The sequence below is a fragment of the Lepisosteus oculatus genome, chromosome 5 (assembly GCF_040954835.1).
Source record: "Lepisosteus oculatus isolate fLepOcu1 chromosome 5, fLepOcu1.hap2, whole genome shotgun sequence".
Classification (NCBI taxonomy): Eukaryota; Metazoa; Chordata; class Actinopteri; order Semionotiformes; family Lepisosteidae; genus Lepisosteus; species Lepisosteus oculatus.
The window spans coordinates 51,104,107-51,126,700 of record NC_090700.1 but is presented as its reverse complement, the minus strand read 5'-3'; the positions used below and the strand labels follow the sequence as shown (position 1 = coordinate 51,126,700).

At 35.6% G+C, this 22,594-nt stretch overlaps 1 protein-coding gene across 6 annotated transcripts in view; it reads right to left on the bottom strand.

Annotated features, from left to right (window-relative positions):
* peak1 (pseudopodium-enriched atypical kinase 1) overlaps positions 1 to 22,594 on the bottom strand; it is a 126,498-nt gene that overhangs the window by 44,282 nt on the left and 59,622 nt on the right. For 5 of the 6 annotated variants that reach the window (XM_069190618.1, XM_015343573.2, XM_015343572.2 and 2 more), the window contains one exon: positions 19,171 to 19,268. The exons of the other annotated variant lie outside the window; for it this stretch is intronic. The gene's annotated coding sequence lies outside the window, so the exon portion shown is untranslated. The remainder of the gene's footprint in view (positions 1 to 19,170; positions 19,269 to 22,594) is intronic. 6 annotated transcript variants of the gene reach the window in all.

Here is a 22,594-nt window from a genome sequence, read left to right as displayed (position 1 = left end):
CAAAGCAGCCATTTTAATGAAAGAAGGGTCACACAGGAAAGCCACAGTCAGCAAGGTGAAAAAAAAATGTTACACGTCAAAGCTCTGACTTCCTTCCAAGGCTGATAATTATATAGTAACATCTACTGCACAGCTCTTGTCATAATACCTCAAAGTTATCGGATAAGTCTAACACCCTCCTGGTGAATAATCATTTGCCTCTAGGACATGTCCGATCACATTAAGCCATCAATCTGTACGATGACTATGTGTGTTCATTCAGAGGCTTAACACAGCAGAAGACGTGCATTTGCGAACTAATGTGAAATTCAACCATTTAAACAACAGCATTATTATTCACTGTTGTGTCATGATTTTTGAACTAATAAAATATTCATCTTAAGTTTTGGTTTCTATGAAAGTGGCATTTTTGTAAATGTCATTTGGGAGTATATTTAAGAATTCATATCTTCTTCTAGAGATTTATTTATTTTTAAAAGACTACCATAAGAGATCCTCACAGAGATTATTTTAAGGCTGCTGAGCTATGAAGTCAGTGCAGTGCTTGGGACATTCTCAACCTTCTGTTCAAACTTCTGTGCAGCTCTTGTAGTCTCTGTGAAACTGACTCCATGGCATTAACCTGTATACCTTTATACCATTTCTGATCCAGAAATATAACTAATAAATAAGAGTGTATTCACCATGGGCGTATCCTAAATATCTTTTTAGTGAAGAGCCAAGTTTTGGTCTATAGTTTCCAAGAACATTTTTGTCCAATTCTGTATGTTACCTTTTCAATTCACCAACCTGTGGGTGCAATGTCAATACTAAGTAAGAAATTAATTATCCTAGCAAATGGCTTATGAATGACATCCCTCATTTTCTTAAATACAACAGAGATCATCTGATCATCTGGCTGTGACAATATATTCGTTTTGAGCCCTCCTAGCCCCTGAAAGGCCCCAATGTCAATTATGCTATAATTTCTTTATATTGATGGAGGTCCTTCAACAAAATTGGGGCTTCTATTGTAAACTTTGTGTGAAATAATAATTTAGCATGCTTGCCATTTCCTTTCGTTGTCTTTTACCATCACCCTGTAATATAATTCTGCTTTTACATTTGTTTTGTTGTTGGTATTAGTGAAACAACTGAAGGTGACAATTTCACAATAAAGGATGGATTGGAAAGCTAATCACAAACAAAATATATATAACTATATATAGCCTAGTAACATGTACAAACATCATTTTAGGTAATTATTCTGAACTATAACTTAAAGAGTCAGCTATTAAGGTTGCATGTAATAAAAAACAAATATGACTCCCTTAGTTAACATTCTACTGAATTAAGGATGCCAAATCAGTCTTTCCCTTACTGAATGTAATTGAATAATTACTGTATTCCCAGTGAAAGTTACAGTGATTAACAATGTCCAAGAATAACACTTTATCTATCCTGGGATTTGCTTTTCAAAGATAAAACTCATTTCATATTTGAATATTTTTAGTTATAATATAGCATTTTACATAATGAAAGACAACTCTTTCCTTAGGAAAATCCAGTTTCTTTACACATTAAATGGGTCCATTTAAGCTGGTTATTTTGCTTACCAAGTTTTTATGGAAATTTCTCACAGGTGTTTTTGATTTGACTAATAAGAAGTGTACATTTGCTAAAGATCTTGTTTCAAACACGATAATTTGAGAAAAAGCCACAACAAACTACTTGGTTTCTCAAAGCAATATCCAATACTATATAAACTGTCAATGTACAATTTAAAGCTAAAATAGGAAGATGGCCAGTTGTTTATTTTTCCTTCTATCAATAAACACAGAAATCTTCATCAGCATGGTGAAAAACATTTTAAACTTAACCAAAAACATTAACTGTCACCTTGTCTTCAGAAATAATGTCAGTGATTGGCTGTTCCATGTTTTTACTGAAGTCTGTGCTAACTACAGAGACTATCAAATTTATTTTTCAAAGCCGATTCATGTTTGTTGAGCCAATGGTACTTTCTTGGAAAAGCATGAAAAATGTGACTGTTTATATGGCAAAACCAAGCAGGGGCTAAGTAAATCCAGGTGAGGGAGAGCAAGTCTTTTAGAAGAAAATGCAGTGACTGCCAAACAGACAGAATAGTTAAACCCAAGAAAACGGAACCACGTGGGCTGATAAACTGATATCCAATGATCTTTTAATCCTAAAAGAACATAAACTCTCCTCATACATTCCAATGTGTTAGTAACATTCTTCATGCATTAGGCTATATCTAAAATCCATGTCCAATAGAATGTTTTATGAAACCACATCAGGAGCAAAGAACTATTTTTCTGCCAAATTCTTCCCAATATATGTTTGCATTGTGTCTCTTGTACAAGTATTATCAGAACATAATGACACATACAGTGCAGTCCGTAAGTATTTGGACAGTGACACAATTTTTGTTGTTTTGGCTCTTTACTCCAGCACATTGGATTTGAAATGAAACTATGAGGTTAACGTGCAGAATGTCAGCTTTAATTTGAGGGTATTTACATCTATATTGGGTTAACCATATAGGAATTACAGCCCTTTCTATACATAGTCCTCCCAATTTAGGGGACCATAAATAATTGGACAATTGGCTGCTCAGTTGTTTCTTGGCCAGTTGTGTGTTGTTGCATCATTAGTTCATGCAGAAAAGAGATAACAAAAGGTCTAGAATTGATCCTAGATATGGCATTTGCATCTGGAGTCTGTTGCTGTTGTCTCTCAACATGAGAACCAAAGAAGTGTTAATGCCATTCAAGTTGGCCACCGTGACACTGAAAAATCTGAATAAATCAATTAGAGACATAGTCAAAACATTAGGTGTGTCAAAATCAACTGTTTGGTACATTGTTAAGAAGCAAGAACGCACTGGTGAGCTTAACAATAGCAAACAACCTGGCGGACCACGGAAGACCACAGTAGTGGATGACCGAAGAATACTTTCAATCGTGAAGAAAAAAACCTTTTTGACTGTTGAAAAGATTGGGAACACTCTCCAGGATGTAGGCATAGATGTATCAAAGACCATCCCAAAGAGAAGAATACACCAGCATAATCTCAGAGGGTTCACCGCAAGATGCAAACCAGTGGTAAGAAAGGCCAGGTTACAGTTTGCTAACGTACATTAAAAAAGCCTCTAGAGTTCCAGGACAAAGTCTAATGGACAGATGAGACGAAGACTAACCTTACCAGAGTGATGGAAAGTGTGGAGAAAAAAATGGAGCTGCTCATGATCCAAAGCATACCACCTCATCTGGGAAACATGGTGAAGGCAGTGTCATGGCTTGGGCATGTATGGCTGCCAGTGGAACTGGCTCACTTGTCTTTATTGATGAAGTGACTGCAGACGGCAGCAGCAGGATGAATTCTGAAGTGTACAGAAGCATCTTATCTGCTCAGATCCAAGCAAATGCTTCAAAACTCATTGGACAGCGCTTCACCTTGCAGCAAGACACTGACCACAAACATACCGCTAAAGCAACTATACAGTTTTTCAGGGCCAGAAAGTGGAATGTTTTTGACTGGCCAAGTCAATCACCTGACCTAAAACAAGCAGGTACTGAGAATGGGCTGAATTACAGGCCTGGCAGAGCTTCACCAGGAAAGATACCCAATGTCTGGTGGTGTCTATGGGTAACAGACTTTAGGCAGTCATCAACTGCAAAGGATTTGCAAACATGCTAAATTTTATTTAAGATTATGTTAATGTGTCCAGTTAAAAGGGCTGTGATTCCTAAATGGTTCTCCCAATATAGAAGTAAATACCCTTGAATTAAAGCTGGCATTCTGCACTTTAAACTCATAGTCATTGTTTTATTTCAAATCTAATCTGCTGGAGTACAAAGCCAAAACAGGAAAAATTGTGTCACTGTCCAAATACAAATAGTGTAGTTGTGGCAGAGTGGTTAAGGCCATGGACTCAAAATTAATTGGGGTTTTCCTGCACAAGTTCGAATCCTGTCAACTATGAGGAGATTAGGGCTATTGGATCAGCTCTGGCAGAGCGGTGGCTCTGTGGCTAAGGATCTGCGCCTGTGGCTGGAAGGTTGCCGGCTCAAAACCTATGGCCTGCAGAGGAATCCTACTCTGTTGGGCCCCTGAGCAAGGCCCTTAACCCCAGCTGCTCCAGGGGTGCTGTATAATGGCTGACCCTGTGCTCTGACCCCAAGCTTCTCTCCCTGTCTGTGTGTCTGTGTGTCTCATGGAGAGCAAGCTGGTGTATGCTAAAAAGATGAATTCCTAATACAAGAAATTCTATATGGCTAATAAGGTGATCTTATCTCGTATATAGTACTTATGGACTGCACTGTAGAATATAACGTCTGTTCTGTAAATTACCATGCCAGATAACTAAAGTGTCAGGTTGTTTTTGTGCATATACCAATGGTGCTGTGCAGACAAACAACAGGGTAAATGTTAACTACTGTATTGGCATCTGTAATGTGGTCATTCCCCTTACACTTCAAATGTTATTTTTTTAGCACAGATATTTCTGGTGCTTGGCAACAGATTGCCACTTGAACTTTATCTCAAGAAAGAAATAATGCAATTGCCTGTGTATGTCTAGACAATCTTTTGCTGCCACCAATCTTACAGTTTTTATTCTCCCCTAGCTATTGTCTTTTTCACAACATTAAAAATGATTTTTCAGGGATTCGCTCTCTATGTGAGTAAAGACTCCATTTCCCTTCTATTAAACCACCACAAACCAACATACTTCAGGAAGATAGTTTAAACCTTAATTGTAGGAAATCTGCTCCCAACAGATGTTGGTTATTTAAAATTTGAAAGTTCTTAGTGATTAAACAGAATTGTATTAGTAAACATTATGTGCATGATATCATCAGCTCTAAATCCATGCAATTTTGCAATCAGTGCAGCATACCAAAAGACTAGCCTAGACTATTGCTACCTGTCATTTATATTTTAATTCACCGAGGTGTTTCTTAACCTTGTTTTATTTGTTTAGAAAGACACATGAGCAATAAGCATTATTTTGCTGTACTATACCGTACTAAACAGCAAACATGGCTGCCTAGGGGCATCACACACTTCTTGACAGCTTGTCACAAACATATGTGAATGCAAGACAAGAAAAGCCTGAAAATCATCAGATAATCAATTAATTCTATATTTTTTAATCAATGTAAAAACAAAGCAACAAATGAAACTAAACATTTTGCCTCTGATGTGATCCTTTTTTATTTAATCAAAGAAAAGGAAAAACTGTGCAGAGGTCATCGATTGAACTAATGACAAGCATTTACTTTTGTGTTCTTCACATTTTCAAAAGCCCCTTTTACATTAAGGTTGAAAATGTCCATGATTTTGAAAGAGATTTTTCACTACTTATCTGAAACAACAGATTTGTAAAAATTAGGAGAATCAAGTAAGCATTTCACTCCATTGTCTATTCTCTTTACAGTTACTTGACTCTACAGGCAAGTAACTGCTAGCATGTGAGATGTGCGTGATCTGGCAGCAGCATACAGAAGCTGTCTGCCCACTGCACTTTGTTCAGCACATAATACAGTACCAATGCAAGATTACACATGTAATAATACTTTTTAGTGTACTATATTAAAAGGACCATGTCTTACAAAACGGTCTAATGAACCATCAGTGTAGTAATTATAGCTTTATGGTTTCCAGTTGAAATGTTATGGAACATTTAAGAAACAAGTCTTGCTTCACCTCAAATTATTAAGCTTCAAAACGTTCTTGTACTGTAGTGTAGAAAATTATAAGTTCATTAACTGTGGTTTGGGGACTTAACCCCATTAAACAGGAAAATTTTAGACTAATGATATAATAAATGGTGTAATTAATAGATTTTTGTTGTGTGCCAGCTAAAGAAGTAAGCTCATTGCAATAAAAATAACCAGTACAGTAAGAGGTACAGTAAGAAAGGTTCTCTAGGGGTAATGAATGATGTACAGAACCTAATTATATGGTTTATTTATGGTAATGTGGATCAACTGTAAGTTATAACTTTTTAACATTTTTATTACATTTACAAAAGATATAGAATCCTTTCACCATTCTGGAGAGAATAATCCGACTTTCTAGTCCACAAAAGAATTCCAACGGAACAAAAATACAAATAAAAAACAGCACTCACAGCTCTTCCTACTTATGCATGCTGTCCATCCCATGACTAAGTCCACAAGAATTCTAAACTATTTTGTGATTAAATCAGCTATTAATAAAGCAGTCTGTGAAAACTCTCTTCAAATAAAAACAACAGTCCATCAGTTAATTTCCATGGCAACTTGCTCTGCTTGCAGACAGTAAAAATGCTGTAGTATTTTTGCTTGAAACAACAGGAATGCTTTACTGGAGTCGTGGTTAAATCCAAAGCAGACAAATAAAACCAGGCCTGTTTTAAATCCATCTCTCCACATAAACATAGAGGTAAGGTCAGTCTGTTCTAAGCTGTCATTTTCTCAAGCTCTTACCATGATCATGCTTTTCTGTTACATGCTAGTGCAGAATGAGAGAAAACACCTCACCCATGGGGTGCTGCTCTTCAAATGATATTAACAGTAGGTCTATGGATAGATCTTTGATTCCAAGCTGAAAAATTATCAAAGTTTCACTGTAGTCTCATAAACGTCAATGCTTATCATCTTTTATTATAATGAACAGAATTCACATAAATCAAAGTTTCAGACTTTAACAAAAAATGTGTCCTAATAACAGCATATTTTAATATAGTAGAACTGGAGTAACGAAGCTAGCCACCATCATTATCCAGCTTATTCCATGGAGCCTAAAACAGCCTGCACTACTCTTATTTTAATTATGTTTGTCGTTTCTGCACAGTAAAACATTATTCTGTAATGTTGAAAGTGAGAAGCACATATTCATAATAATCATAAACATTGTATGCTGTGTGCAAGTTTATAGTCCCAAATCAAACAGGCTAAAATCAATCACATTATATCCTAACTTGAAAAAACAAGTATAATTTTGTTTGTTGTATGGGAAGAAACTGTAGCAGGGGAAACTTTGGTGCAAACCAATTATTTCACTGACCAGACCAATGCTAATGACATTACTTAGGAAACCATTCAGAAAAAAGTTTAGAGGTCTCATGCATTCCAAATCCAAAAGCATTATCCTTTAGTATTCTTTGAACCTGACCATTTAGACCAACAACTGCAAAAAATACAGCAAAGACACAAGGATGGTATTTGTCTCCACTGCATTAAAATATAACGATAATGATTGCTTTTTTAATTTCCAACCTATTTTATTAAGTACACATCACAGTACTTAATAAAATATTGATGATTACATATTATTCCATTTTTGAGACTGAGACAAATACTTCTAAGTAATGCAAGTAAATACAATTTAATTAGTCTCTATCTTTTATCCCATTCCACCTGGACTTCTGCCTGGACTTCTGGTTTGAAAGGCCTCTCACAACGGAATTATTGGGAAAAGCTGAGACGACTTTCCCAACTTTTCTGATGAAATCTTTGTTCGTCTTGTACACATTTATGACTTTTGACTAGTAACTGCCAACTTATTCCAAGAAAAATACATCCCAGTTTATCTGTCATGTTGCACAATATTGCTTACGTTTGTTCGGGAACCCCCCCCAATCATTTCAATCATTACAGTTATTATTATTTCCACTGGTGGGATTAAGAACGTTTTCCTGAAGGATAGCTAGAGGACAGGGAATGGGCAGCAATCTGTTACTTTAAAAACAGGTTACTTGGTTAACGGTCAGTCATGGACTTCCAAGAGTGGGGCAGAATCCATCATCACCTACAGTAGATGACTGTCAGCCCGTTTCTTTGCTATCTACGCGCATGAACAATTGCACAAAATCTATGACATGAAAATTATCTCACTGACCACAGATAAATGCCACGCCTCACTGCCATAGTTTATACCTCTTTATACCAAAAGGTATTTAAAATGCAGCAGATGCTACTGGTTCTAATATTTGTTTCAATGCCTCTTGTTTGCCTTCAGTTTTCACCACCACAATTTCATTGTATTTTGGATTTGGATTGGTTTCTGATGTGTATTAATTTGGACTACTGTACTATTAAAATCCCAAGTCGTACTTGTGAAAATATTATGAGGCAACCCAGATAAGGGTTTCTGCTGAGAATGTTATATATGAATTTGTGCTTCATGAGGCAAATAGGGAGAAAAAGTAAGTGGTCTTAAATTCAGCCATGTTATTCATATTAACACATAATTCTCTCTTTCTAGATGTAGGGAGGAAAAAGGGAGTGGATTTAAAAAGGATATCTCAAAGAAAAAAAAATATTTTGACCAAAAGGAAACTGATGAACAACACCCCTCTAAAACAAGTCTGGGCAAGTCTCACAGAATCCTCTCACAGACTGATTAAACAGATTCTTTTTATATTTATGAAATAGTGATTTATTTTGGGGGGGACAGTAAAGAGCATTGTACATTTTCTGTCTAGACAAGTAAGATAATACTGAGATAAGATGTAATATCCCAGTCTCAAAAATGTTTTGTTGAAAGACATGGAAAATGTATTTTAATAATCGGATAAAAGAATTTGGTAAAATGATATTAAAAGCATTCAAATATTTTTTTAAAAATTCAAATAAGCATGAGAATGAAACACGAGACAACACTTTTTGAAGAACTGAACATGCACTCTTACTTCAGAATGTGTTTGTAAACTGGTAATGCATTATACTTAGTCTAAATTCAAAATCATTATTTCAATTCCATAAAAAACAGTCTTTTACTGTATATTGTACTCAGTGTTACATGTTTCTTTATCATGCAATTTAAAAGAACTCCTGTTCTGATAAACATTAACTACATAACCTTACCTGTTCTCACCTATAGAAAGTTGCAAATTCATATACAACACTTCATTATACAATATATTTGTTTTGTTTAATTTATACAAAAAGAGTGGATTAATAGCCACAGTTCAGAAAACAACAAGTGGCTCCACACAGGCTCCAAGGCTATTTTATAGCAGGGTCTTGTCACCAAACAATATATAAGAGAAATGTGATTATATAAAATAGAACAAGTGAGTATAAAACAGACAAGAAGGTGGAGAAAATAAATATATATAAATAACTGAGTATACAAGGAGGGTCTAACTCCAGTTGCTGCACAGCATTGTGAAACTGTATTTCATAGCTTTGTGAAAATGTATTTCTTATCAGCCATTTTAAAAGTTTGTATTGTGAGGGATGCTATTAAAGTGAGAAGTAATATATTCCATATTGGGATGCACTTTGTGAAAACATGTTTGTTGTTGATGAATATATTTTGTCTGTCTTTGAAACGCTTACAGAGTGATCTAAAATGCATTATGTTTCCAGTATTTAGGATAAGATTGTTTGAATTAAAGCAATGTGAAAGTGAGAATCAGTGTTTAGGTTATGCATTGCGTAACGGGGCAACCACATGGCAGTTCTTGTGGAAACCGCAAGCCTCAGAAAGCAGATACATCCAGGCCAGGGTCGGTCCTAGTCTTAGGCGAATAAGGTGACTGCACAGGGCGCCCTCAATGTGCAACACAATACATTTTTAATTGGCACGTTCAAATGTGAGCAAAAAAATATTTTCTTTTGGTTGCTGCTGTGGATCATCCTAATGGAAGCCCAGTCAAAAACAAATTATAATAAATTTACCAATCATAATCAAGTATGTAATGTTTCTGAAGCGCAGAAAAGAACAGCAGGATAAGCGATCTCGAAACAGAGGTACGCAAAGCTAGGGCCAGCCCTGGTCCAGGCCGCCAACCTCTGCTGGTTAGGAAGTCATCTGTTAGGTGCAGCACAAAACGGAGGAAGGGGCCAATTGATAAGCCCAGAGACAAGAAGATCAGGTTTTGAAAATTCCCTCAGAGAGTGGATTGGTTTGTGAACTAGTAAGCAGCTTTAGCTCCTTTGCTGTGTTTTAGACAGAGACTGCAGAAAGTAGAAGCTCAAAGAGTAGCTCAAGATTTTGTTTGGAGGATTGAATTTAATCTAACAACTTGGGGTCTTTTGCCAAGATAGCTAAGAGAGTAATTAAGATGTTGAAATATTAAAACATTTTGTGATTTAGGACTTCTGGAGATTAAGAGTCAGTGGAATTATTACTTTTAGTAATAATTAATAAGAGTTCCAACCTTCTGCTAGAAATTGTGATATAGATTGAGAGGTGCAAAAGCCAAATGGATTTTCTGAGTAGAGCTTCTGGAATTCTTAATATTCAAAAAGCCAATGACTATTTTTCCACCATAAATTAAGGAATGGGAAAAATACAATGAGGTCTGTAATTAGCAGATCATTTGTAATCATGTTTGTTTAGTCCATTTAGATGGGAAGGTAGCATACAGGGTACTCATGTAGTTCACGTAGGTAGCTGCGTCAGCATGCGCAGGTTACAAAGGAACATGTGAAGGGTTTATTATATACTGTAAAGAGAAGAAAAGAAACACGTCTCGGCTGTAAAGCCTTCTTCAGGTGTGAGGGGTACAGGGTACTAAAGTTGCTAATGTGATCAATAATCAGAAGGAAATATTCAAGATAAGACATGTATTTGATGTCCATTCTATAATACCCACTGCCTGAGTTACAAGTTTAATGTGAAATGACAGTGGGCCAGCAGTGAAATGTTCTGCAAGTATTTTGACTGTGTGATGTGGTCATCGGTGGTTTTAGATACCCATCTATAAAAGGATTTACTGGGATAAGTATCATTATATTATTTGTGTTTGCAGTAAAGAATGTGAAGATTATTGTGAATTTCCCAATAAAGATTGTAATGTGGTAGGTGTTAAACAGATGCATTCACTTTTTGCCATTTTAATAGCCATGTATTTGTGTTACACAATCACATAAGATGGAAAAGACAGTTGTGTTTTTACAAGCTCATAGCTACTAACCCTGCACCCTCACACGGGGGAGAAGCCGGGCTCTTACGACCTGCTCATCTTCTAGCAACACACTTGTAAACTTGTAACAAGCTATGCAGCCCTATCCCTGAGGTTCAGCGCTGACAGGAGAAGACTTAGACCCCTTGTAGAGCCAGGGCAATTGTGCACTGCTGTTAAGGCATTCCCTGTCACAGTTGGCTGCTGACATGGCTCAATTTATTTTATTTTTTGAATTATTGTTTTTTTTTCCTTCTGACTTGATTTTAGATAGTGTCAACATGGGAAGAACAGTATGCATGTTTGTTTTCTTGATTCTCATTTTACATTGCGCACTGTATCTGTCTATGATCATGTTAATTGTACTGCAAATTCAAATAAGTCAAATATGTTTGACAGAACAAAAGTGAAGATAAGAACTGCAGTCTATGTTGCTTATTTCATTGTCATATAATTGAAATCTAGCTTTTGAAAGTATGTTGTTACATATTGATGATCATTGTACCAAGTGAATGTAAGGAAAAATAGGAAAACATTTAAAATGAATTTTCTTTAAAAGCCATAGAGTACTGACATTTTTAAATAGAAATGGAAAGTCGTTGAAATTTCCTATTGTCCCTTTACAAAAATTAAGCATTTAAAGATCACTACTTTATAACAGTAGATTGTAACATTACTGTAGTACTGTAAACACAGTACAGAGTGAAACAACAAACTTTCCTCACAATAACTGCAACGTTATAAGACTTTTAAAATCTGAGCCACTGAAAAAGTATGCAACTAGCAATGTTAGAAAAAATATTTCTGCACCTCATTTTATAGCCTTGATTAAAGGAATAACCACCAAGGCAGAGCGTGCTTTTTGGATCATTGTCAAGTGTGACCGTCGCGATCCCACATGGGCTTGTGCCCTCCGCTGCCCATTTCGTCCCACAACACCTGGGGCGCGAACCCGGGTCTCCGGCGTAACGGAACAGGGAGCCAGCTGCATGAGCTAAAGGAGACCTCCCCCAGCCCAGGCGGCTGAGGTCCCTGCTACGTGCAGGGAGGGCGATGGGGCGATGATGTCCGAACTAGATCCGCTACACAAGCAATGCCCTAGGCTCAGTTTATTACAAGTCCCAGTCTTCCTCCTTAACTGTGATATCATTATGGATCATACATTGCTATTCAGTTAGCAAAACCTGGAGAATGAACAATCTTCACAGAAGGCAATAAAAGTGTCATGCTCCCAATTTACATTGTCATGACATAAGGCCTAGAAAACACAGCTGTAAATGGAAACATGCAAACCACTTACATGTCTCTGCAGGCTTAATGATAGTTTCAGAACCATGCTATAAACTGCTGCAGGACAAAGTAACAACGCAATAACTAGCACATGTGGAAAGCCGTACTGACTTGTGGTCCTCTGTAATATTATGTTTAGCCCTTTTAGAACTGCCACAAGTGGGTCTGACAATGTCTCTCTTTTAACCGAGTGTACTTAATTTTCTGCGGAAACAGATGTACTATCTGCACAATTCTAAGTGCTACAAGTGAGCAACAAGAAATTTAATTCATCAGGCTTTCAACAGATTACCAGAAGACGGCCTAAAGATTTTCCCTTGCATTACAGCTGCTCTCAAAACTTCAAAAGTGCTCCAGACGTCAGAGGGCGATGTACCCAGACAATCAGACCCACACCTCAACATTAATAGCACAGACTATCCTTAAACAGAGTAATTGGGTATATGCTGTACATTTTGTCATGCAATATAAGTATATATATTTAGTAAAACCTGTCCTACATACCAATTCAGTTTGTTTTTGTTTAATTACTGTAATGTCTCAAGATATACCATAACAGACAAAAAAGAAATCCAACAAGCTTCAGTTAAATAATTGAAAAACTGTAAAAAAAACAACAATTGAACGATTGAGCTGCATTTACTAACAATAACATCTATTATATTTTAAAGGTTGCGAAATTATATCATGTAGGCTCTGAAAACCGCATTCTTTTGAAAAATGATCACAAGTTTTCCTATCTGAATATTAACTGTGAAAAAAATGCATTCATCATATGATTTTGGTTGCATAACTCATTTAGCTAAAGGGATCTACTTTAATGGATATTTTCTTTTGCTTTGCTGTACTTTGAACTCAGTTAATCCAATATCATTAATGTCGGCACGATTTATAATCTGCAGCTTCAGGTGAGTTTTATGAGTGAGTTTGGTGCACAGAGATACTGTAATTCATCAATGTATCCAAACAATCACAAACAAACAACATTGAAATATGGAAACAGATTTCAAAACGGAGATCTCTAAATTCAAGGGGGCGTGGGCCTCATTGCTGAATTTCTGACCTGATATTTAGAATAAATACAAACGATATTTGCTTTGAAACACATTTAAATGTTTCATCATGTATCAACTCAACCCTGACCTTGGTGGATACATTTTGTGAAAAATTTAAGCAGTAGTTTGTGGAGGAGAGAAACATCAGGGTGTCTCATTGACATTTCCGTGACAATTTAATTTTCCAGCACATTAGATTAGTCAGATGTGGAAGCTGAGGGTGCTTCAGACATTCAGCCTGTGTAACATTTCAAAGATATTTTATGAACCTTACATTATTTCTCATTTCATTTTAAAAGTGTATTATGTTGGCCTCCTTTTGTACTGGAGTAAGGACAGTCAGTATTTTGACAAGGTAAATTCAGTAGGGTTAAGTAATGATCGGAGATAATTCAAAGATTTAAAATTTAAGCCAACACTTTTGTTTCAAAATTTACCACCTTTTGTACATATTCAAAGACATTTTTTGTTTTTAATTGTATAAAATACGACTGAGATTCAAAATAAAAAATAATGAAACATTTACCTTAAATTTTATCTTAAGTTTCCATTGAATTAGTTTCTAAACTGGTTTGAGACTTGCATTAAAAAACAATTTATTTATGCAACAGGTGATCTATTAACGCAACAATTTAATTGAAACATTAAAGCACATTGCGCAACGTTATAGTCCACATTGACTGTACAATAATAGGCTATATCCTCTATTGTTTTCTGTATTGTCTTCCCCATTAGACATTTTGTAAGTAAACCTTTTCTCTTATTATTTGTGTGTACTTATTGCTTAAATAATGTCAATTGGTTAGTTTTAATTAAACAAATTAAAGATTTACTAAACAGTACATTCCTTACAGAGTCTTGCTCTTATGTTTTAGTTATGGTAGAAGAAAATATTAAATTAAGAGAGTGAAATATATTGTCTGTATAAGGAAAGGCATTAGTGGCCACTAGTGGCCATATCACCCTGCAACTCACAACTGGCAACCCACTGAAGCTCAGCAGGTGTGAGCCTGGTCAGTACCTGGATGGAAGACCTCCTGGGAAAAACTAAGGTTGCTGCTGGAAGAGGTGTTAGTGGGGCCAGCAGGGGGGCGCTCACCCTGCGGTCCATGTGGGTCCTAATGCCCCAGTTTAGTGACAGGGACACTATACTGTAAACAGGCGCCGTCCTTCGGATGAGACCTAAAAACGAGGTCCTGACTCTCTGTGGTCATTAAAAATCCCAGGGTGTTTCTCGAAAAGAGTAGGGGTGTAACCCCGGTGTCCTGGCCAAAATTTCCAATTGGCCTTTACCAACCATGGCCTCCTAATAATCCCCCTCTATGAATTGGCTACATTACTCTGCTCTCCTCCCCACTGATAGCTGATGTGTGGTGAGCGTTCTGGCGCACTATGGCGCAGGTGGATGCTGCACATTGGTGGTGGTGGAGGGGAGTCCCCATTACCTGTAAAGCGCTTTGAGTGGAGTGTCCAGAAAAGCGCTATATAAGTGTAAGCAATTATTAAAATTATTATTATTATTATAATTATTAGAAAAGCAAGTGAGAAGAAGTAATCTTATCCAGTCTTTCCATAAAAGAAGCTATGGTATCGTTAGTTAGGTTCTTCCAGATTCCTGCAACCCTTCTTGTAAAAAAGACCACCTTAGTTCTCAGTTCTAAATTTATCTCCACTTTATGTCCAGTTACCATTATACCAAAGTGAAATAATGCTTTCAATTATTTCAAACTATTTTGTGAATTTGTGCTATGTGAATGGGTTATTCTCAAGGTAAGTTACGTTGTCACCTTGCTTACACTGTTCTTCAGTTAAATTTGTTACAACCACTCTATTTGTACTGAAATAGTTTATCTTCTTCAGTTACATCAAAACAGCTTATTAATGCACAGAAAAGAAAGTCCATTAAATAGCTTGTAGTTACAATACAAACTTCCTATACACTTTTGATAAAACAAAAAGTTTTCTTTAGATGCACAATATGATAAACTATAATACAATCAGTGGCTAAGTATGGTAAGATAAATGTCAAGATTAAGAAAACAATGATAAATGCACAGAATTACTGCAGACATTCAATGGAAAAACAGAGAAAAAATAAGATCTAAACATATTTACTCAACCTCCAATAAAAATGTATTTTCTTAAGCATCCCAGGAAATAATCAGATCCAACAATTTATGCAGGTTTAATTTAGGTAATGTTATGTATATTTATTAAGGAAATATGTTTCTACAAGTTCTGGGATATGGTATTTATCTACAATAAAAATCAACATCTGTGAAATCGATATCTTAACTAGATGTTTTTAAGAATGACAGTATTTTTTAAAGCCTCATAAGTTTTTGATTGGAAAAGATTTCAAAAACCAGAAATCCTATCAAGTAACAAGGCAAAAAGTCATGGTACAATACCCACATGATTTTCAAGCTCATTGCTAGGATTTAGCTAAAAGAACTTCTTTAGAAATGTCTTTAGCTCCTTAGACGGTATTTTACCTTCTAATAGTACATGGAGATGCAAACATTATGAGAAAAAGAAAATAGTACCGAAAAAAAATAATTACACACTTTAGAAAGAAACGATATTTCTGAAAAATACAGGTGATGGAAAACTTTCTACCAACCAGCTTATATTCAAGTATTATATTTTAGATACAATTAAATGCACACTCTATGACTGAGGAAATTCAGTTCACAAAAGCACCACTTTTCTGGCAAACAGTTTCATGGATTTTGATAGAATAATTATAATTATACTGTTTCAACTGCCAAGACATTCGAAATAGAGAGAAGGCCATACAGAAAACATTTATGTAGACGACACACTGCTCTTCTTACTACATGAATATCAGTCAATAATTGCAATGGTGATGAAATAAGCGCTCAACAAAATCATATGACTATACTGATTCATAAGCAAGAAAGACAAAAAATCCCTGTAAATATCATACATACTCAGTAATTACTCCACTACGCTGTATATGAGATTTAAGACTGCTGAAAACAAAGAAAAGGGAAGTATCCTTTAACTAGATTTTGTTGTAGTTGAATTCCCAGGTGATGCAAATTGTTCATGAAGAGAAAACAGGGTCGATTCTAAATATTTATTATAGAAAAACGTTTTGACTAGTTTATTGTCCATGTGATCACCATGAGCAAAAAAAATAGTTCATGTGAACTAATCTGCACAACAAAAAGAGGTCAAGATCTGGTGCCAACTGAAAGAGTTTAAAAATATTTCAAATATTCATTCTAGGAATCATCTTGTTTTTGAACTTCAATGCACAACAGCTTGTTCCCAGAGCTTTACATTATTCATTATTAACCACAGAAGATAACTGGTGTGGTACATAAACACATTAGCTCATCTTTCCTTTAAAGTATGGAGCAACTGAGCATTGCAGAGATTTACAATGAAATCACGTAGGCAATTGAGATGGGAACTGCACAGACTGGGAAATAAGAATAGCAAATTGCTGTGCCGCCATCACAGAAAAGAAAATCCACTCTCCCACAGCTCTAATACTGTCAGAACTGCTTGAACATTCTGCAGTGCTGGTGTCTTGGCCACAATGTCCCTGACAAACACAAACACTGAAGTACACCTTGAAAACTTCAAAGGGGGACACTAAGCAGAGCTCATCATCCATGTTCCAAAGAGCATATGATTTAAAGGGACTTAATTTTCTTTCATTTTAAAATAATTGATGTTGCAGAAAATGTTGTTATTCAAAGGCTTTTTTGGGGGTATTTATTGCAACACAACTCACATAAGCCTATACCTTTGAATAAAAGTATTTATTTAGGTGTGACCATTCATGCTAATTGCGTAGATCTTCACATTGATTGCCTTCAAGCTTGTATATTCTACCATGTCTAATTTAACCAATTTGTTTCAGGAATCTAATAAAATTATCCCATAAAAATATATAATAGTGGACATTTCGACAGTGTTTTTCATTTTACTACATTGTCTCTAATTAATGTACACTGGGCATTACTACGCATTACGGTTTTGAAAGGCATGAAAATTAATGCTTAACTTCTCCAATAATTATTCTTGTATATGAATTCTGTAATATTAAAGAATTACATTAACTAATAAGACATTACATTCAGCCACTGAAATTAATTTGTATTATCGCTCTTAAGGGACTGTGGGTCCTTGTGTGCTGTCTATGTGGAGCCTGTATGTTCTCCCTAGGTCTGTAACCGGACACTCCACTTTCCTCCCAGAATCCAGAAACATAAGAGACTAAGTGGCATCTGGGAAAACTGACCCTGGTCTGAGTGTGTGTGTGTTTGTGTTTGCACCTGTTGCTTGCTGGGATAGACCCTGCCTCCATCACAACCCAGAACTGGAAGAAGTGGTTAGAAAATGGATGGATGGAAAGAACAGCTCTTAAGGGTCCAATATCATCAATTCAATAAAGACAATTTCTTATATTTCTACGAAGCTCTTGAAAGCATCACTAAAAGGTGCAGTCCAAGCTACTTATATGGAAAAACCCTGTTGATTGGTTTATCATATTACATACCGTATATATATATTTGGAAAATTGTTACCACTTTAATTAGTGGGTCTAAGAGTCTTTGTCTGCTGCTGAGCATATTCTGAAGAAAGACTGCAATTTTAACAATTCTGAAATCATTTTCTTTGATGTTCTTCTACATTGATTAGATTTCACTGATCTCATAGTCATCACTTGCAAAAAGTAAATTTACATCTAAGCCTTACCAGCTTCAATAGCTGTTTCAAGATTTCCACCCAGAGGTTAATATATTACAAATGGATAGAGAAAGAGTTTTAAAAAATGTGAAAGCTCTATACAACCTGTGAATAATTTCACAAAAGCAGGTATTTCCTCTTTGAAAATTATTTCAGTCTGATTTGGCTTATCTGCCTCACAATATCAATGTCTGTATACATTATATCCTAAAAATCCAATGAATATCCATAACACTTGTCTCAAAGTCAAACCCAAAACCAGAAAAAGATTAAGGTCAGCATGATCTTTTGATCCAGAAAAAAATACTTACAGTTAATTAAAACTACCAGTGTCATTATTCATTCTAATAAGAGTCTGTAAAGCATAGAATGCTATTTAGGAAGACACTGTGGATGGCGAACTATTTAAAAACAATATGTAAATTCTACATTGGTGAAAAATAATATTAAATGCTCTAGTAATAGATTTCTATTCAAATATTGAATAGTTTTAGATAATTTGAAAATACATTTTCAACGTTTCAAAAAATTGTACAATTGTCAATAACAAAAATGTTTTTTAACCTAAAGTTACTGAGTAACTCAAAACATGTGAGCTCTTCTATTATTTCAAAAGCTTAAAACTAAAGAAACATTTCCAAAATAAAATTCTAATAATGTGTTTTTACCAGAATGAAGAAGACTTTTCAAAGTCCACATTCATAAGGCCAAGGTTGTTGTGACCAGTCGGCAGAGATTTGCAATTTTTGTTACAATATGAACAATTTGGCACTAGAGAACCTTGAATTGTGGGACAAACTTCTAAAGCTTATTAATGCACAGAAAAGAAAGTCCATTAAATAGCTTGTAGTTGCAATACATACTGAGCTTTATGGTGAAAAAGTAAAAAATCAATTTCTAAATACCAGTACCAACATACTCGCTTATTTAGTCATTCTGTATGAAATACAAAGTTGCAAATGCTAAAGTATACTAATCTGGTTTAAAACGTATTATATATGTGTGTGTATACATTTGTGTTGAGCTAATATTCAAACACCCAATGCTTCTTACAGATCAATATGTAGCACAAAATGTGGTTTATGTTACTGGAGTTTGAAAAACAAAACGTCTCTGGTCAACAATATTCTTAGCGAAATACCCATTCTTGTGTACAGTCTGTATTTTGTGTAAAAAAAGAGGACAACTTACGACAGTGCGAGAAGTCAGAGAAGTGCCATTGAGTTGTGTTTCTTTCACAGCTTTGCTTTCTGTGGTCAAGAGAAGGCTTTCTCTTTTACCTGTGCAACCTGTATGAGAGAGAACAGTGTTACTAGGTGATTATAATACTTTCCCTCCCCGACCTCCAGAGAGGAATGAGAGAACAGAGTCACTGACAGTGTTGCGAATTGCCCTTCCATCCTGAGGCGGCAGAATTACTTATCTAACATCTGATGCGTGCCACCTGTCAAACAGATTATATAGGCAGCAAAGCTGTCTCTGAGCACCTCTGTGATAAAGGGAGAGTAAAGGAGAATATGCTAGTCTAGGCCAATTCTGGGCCTGGAAGAATCAGTGAAGAACAAATAACAAAACATAAAAATATTATTTTTCTGTAAAGAAATATTTTTGTTTTAACTTTAGAGATGGTTCATTTATATATTTCCACATTTTGTTAAAGAAAAACCAAGATAAACGTTAATATATACAACCCAGGGACAAATGACATTCCAACATTTCACCCCTTAACCACACTGTAATTTACATTAAAAAAGGTGATGAAGTTCACACCACTTCAGCAATCACTACTGAAACCATAAAATGTATGCAGGACCTCTGTAATGTGTGTAAACGTTGGAGTTTGGGGATGAGGTTTTTCTTTTAAAGATGAAAGGGTTACATTATACATAAATACTGCCACCTAGCAGGAGAGATGGAAAAAGATAACCTCTTTTGATCAAATTCCTTAAAGAAAAGGAGTTTTCTGTAAAATAAGTAGTCTTCGAGGATAACTTGTAAGATATATCAACAAGATGTATTTATCAGAATTGTAAAGAAAATTAAAGATGTTTTACTGTTGTAAAGTGACAACAGTACATCTTCACGAGAAACATCAGGGGAGGAGTCAATTTCAGTATTTCAATTCTCACATCCCTCTTTAAAACCAGTTATTGTTTATGTTCATGGGACTGGATCTGGAAGTTGGTTTGTAAAGGGATTTGAAATTTAAAACTGGAAACTTTAACCCTGGAATGCCTAACATAAATTAAAGTACTTTAATATTAAAATATGCATTATTATCATGACACAACATTCGGACAATTTTTGAAACAAAGAAAAATATACAATTTAGGCTTATATATTTTCTCATATATACACTCCATTGATGAACATAATAAAATAGTTGCAGATATATGGAGCCAATCTAAAAGAGGAATGGTTAGTTTCACATATAGACATTCTTGGTTAAATGTTTCCAGGCTTGCAAGACCCAAGGGGACATCTTAGTCTGAGAACCCCTACTTGATAGCTTTCTAGTGCAGTACATGTTCTCTTGGGGTTTAAATAAGCCTTTCAGTGCAAATAGTAGTAGTGCAATTATATGAGCAAAAGGAATGCATTATAGAGTTAGATTAACTTCAAGGATCTTTCAGTCTTTTAGCTTCAATCAGAGAAATAACAACAATTAATTAAAGTATTGGAATTATTGTAACAGAAAGCAACAAGTGTAGTCAAGGCCAACTAACTCAGTTGTACAGTAAATTACAATTCACAACAGGGTTTGTTAAACCCCTTGTCAATATTCAGAGCAATAAAAAAGTGCCATTAAAAAAACACCTCAGGAGATGTTTCAACCAAGGTCATTGAAGACTCATTTTTATGGTGACACTTCACAACAGGAATTTTCTCATGCATCCACCCTAATCTATAGCATTTCTGTGGATCAGTGAGCTCTGAACCATTCAAAGGATCATGGATGATGCTGTGGGGCATCAGTCTTTTGGACTGAGAAGAAGCAGATTCAAAAACCTGCTCCATTACTTCAGGGGTGATTCGTAAAAGTGTGTGCTGACAGGGCTGAGAGACTAACAGAAATAAGAGAATCTGTCACAGTCATGAAATTGCAGGTGTGCTGCCCGTTGGGACCTGCAAGCCTTTGAGCCTGAATTGCATTGGAGCACATGACAGCAATAAAATACAATGACAAGTGAGACAGTCTTTATATGGGGACTGAAAGCATAGCCAAGACAGGTTGCAGAAAAGCTAAATATGCTATGAGAACCAGGCCCTGTACCTTATACAGAAAATCATTTCTCCACCAATTCCATAAAGAAACTGCAAAGCAAGTTTTCACAAGATCTATACATTGAAAAGCTGCCAGCTGAAAGATTATTCTTAATATTTAACTTATCTCAGATCCTGATATAACTACTGATAATAGCCAGTTATTTTCATTGCAAATCTGCTTTACGTTAAATTCACTTAAAAGTAAATTCACAAAATATTCATTTGGGCTATTTCAAGTTAATAATAACAGTGGCAATTCGGAACATCTCCTTCGTAATCTTTACATAAAGGATTTAAAGTATAGCAGCAGTCGGTTATGTGTTTTCCATTAACCCACTCTGTGCAAAGCCCCTTACTGTGAAATGTATTTACTTGAACTATTGAAATTACTGCTATGAGTTATAAAACAAATTATATTTCTCCCACAGAATAAAAACACTTTTATGCTACAACAAGTTTTAATGCAGTCTGCGTACATTCCATACTTAGATCCTCCTGTATCACATCTTTGATGCATTCTTACACAGATCCCAGCTGTGGCTATCCTTGCCTACTTGTCAAAAAAGCTTTTGTTTTTGTCCAAGAATTCTATTCGTGTTGGTATAATTAGTAAGATGACTATCTGCTCTCTAGATAAAATCATATTTTAAATAACTGTCAGTAAAAGGCCAAAGAATTAAAAATGTAAATTGTGCAGCAGTTAGGATTTAAAAGTAACAGTACAAAGTCTATCCACAGAATGGTTATGATATTACGAGTACAAAATAATAGAAAATGCTTCTGGGCGGATTATAACTGCTGAATTTTTCTATGACAAAATATTTCCATACTTTGAAGGACGTATTACTTTCAAATCACAGCACCCTGAGCCTTCAAAACTGAAATCCATTTCACCTTGATATGATAACCAACCTTTCAAATGACCTGACAACAGTTAAAACATCTTAGGGATCTTAATCACTGGCAGTAAAAATGCCACCCTGTTTAAGGGTAACAAATGCAAGTGGTGGTCTGGACATTGTTGAACAAGAGTATAGTGCTGATGCAAACACTTCAAGTTGTCTGCACAGCGTCAATCACCCATCAGGGCCAATGTGTCTGGCAAGTATAACTGACTTTTTGAATATAAGGTAAACGGCAGTGAAGGGCTGGGTCTGTATTATTGACCTGAAGTCCTGCCAACACGCAGTAGGGAAACCTTCTACACAGAAACCCAAATTGCCTTTTTTTTTAATTCCTGCCAACCACAGGTAGTTTTCTACCTGTGGTTGGGGATACTTCAGATGTAACATTCAATCCCAGTTAAATTAAGTACATTTTACTTTTTATTAGAGTTTAAATAAGAAAA